The sequence below is a fragment of the Triticum aestivum genome, chromosome 2D, assembly GCF_018294505.1.
Source record: "Triticum aestivum cultivar Chinese Spring chromosome 2D, IWGSC CS RefSeq v2.1, whole genome shotgun sequence".
In the NCBI taxonomy this organism is placed as follows: Eukaryota; Viridiplantae; Streptophyta; class Magnoliopsida; order Poales; family Poaceae; genus Triticum; species Triticum aestivum.
This window is the reverse complement of record NC_057799.1, coordinates 440,994,543-440,996,318: the sequence shown is the minus strand read 5'-3', so window position 1 is coordinate 440,996,318 and position 1,776 is coordinate 440,994,543.

Here is a 1,776-nt window from a genome sequence, read left to right as displayed (position 1 = left end):
TCGAGACTCCTCGTCATGTCCCCGATCTCATCCGGGACTCCGAACTACCTTCGGTACATCAAAACACATAAACTCATAATATAACCGTCATCGAACTTTAAGCGCGCGGACCCTACGGGGTTCGAGAACTATGTAGACATGACCGAGACACGTCTCCGGTCAATAACCAATAGCGGAACCTAGATGCTCATATTGGCTCCCACATATTCTACGGAAGATCTTATCGGTCAGACCGCATAACAACATACGTTATTCCCTTTGTCATCGTATGTTACTTGCCCGAGATTCGATCGTCTGTATCTCAATACCTAGTTCAATCTCGTTACCGGCAAGTCTCTTTACTCGTTCCGTAATACATCATCCCGCAACTAACTCATTAGTTACAATGCTTGCAAGGCTTATAATGATGTGCATTACCGAGAGGGCCCAGAGATACCTCTCCGACAATCGGAGTGACAAATCCTAATCTCGAAATACGCCAAACCAACAAGTACCTTTGGAAGCACCTGTAGAGCACCTTTATAATCACCCAGTTATGTTGTGACATTTGGTAGCACACAAAGTGTTCCTCCGGTAAACGGGAGTTGCATAATCTCATAGTCATATGAACATGTATAAGTCATGAAGAAAGCAGTAGCAACATACTAAACGATCGAGTGCTAAGCTAACGGAATGGGTCAAGTCAATCACATCATTCTCCTAATGATGTGATCCCGTTAATCAAATAACAACTCTTTTTCCATGGTTAGGAAACATAACCATCTTTGATTAACGAGCTAGCCAAGTAGAGGCATACTAGTGACACTCTGTTTGTCTATGTATTCACACATGTATCATGTTTCCGGTTAATACAATTCTAGCATGAATAATAAACATTTATCATGATATAAGGAAATAAATAATAACTTTAGTCTTAGTCGTCTTGCCCATAAGGCATGGTTCGCAAGCATCAAGTGATTCATAATCAAGTGATTCCAAAGCCCATCAGCATGGAGTTTCTTCATGCGCTTTACACCAATATGACCTAAACGGCAGTGCCACAAATAAGTTGCACTATCATTATTAACTTTGCATATTTTGGCTTCAATATTATGAATATGTGTATCACTATGATCGAGATCCAATGAACCATTTCATTGGGTGTGTAACCATATAAGGTTTTATTCATGTAAACAGAACAACAATTATTCTCTAACTTAAATGAATAACCGTATTGCAATAAACATGATCAAATCATATTCATGCTCAACGCAAACACCAAATAACACTTATTTATGGTTCAAACACTAATCCCGAAGTATAGGGAGTGTGCGATGATGATCATATCAATCTCTGGAACCACTTCCAATACACATCGTCACTGCCCCTTAACTAGTTTCTGTTCATTATGCAACTCCCGTTCGAGTTACTAGTCTTTAGCAACTGAACAGTATCAAATACCGAGGGGTTGCTATGAACACTAGTAAATACACATCAATAATCTGTATATCAAATTACCTTTTTCACTTTTGCCATCCTTCTTATCCACCAAATATTTGGGCAGTTCGCTTCCAGTGACCAGTCTTTCTGCAAGTAGAAGCAGTTAGTCTCAGGCTTAGTCCAGATTGGGCTTCTTCACTTGAGCAACAACTTGCTTGCCGTTCTTCTTCGGAAGTTCCCTTCTATCCCTTTGCCTTTTCTTGAAAACTAGTGGTGGTCTGTTTTAACACATCAACACTTGATGCTCTTTTTGATTTCTACCTTCGTTGATTTCAGCATCGCGAAGAGCTCAGGAAT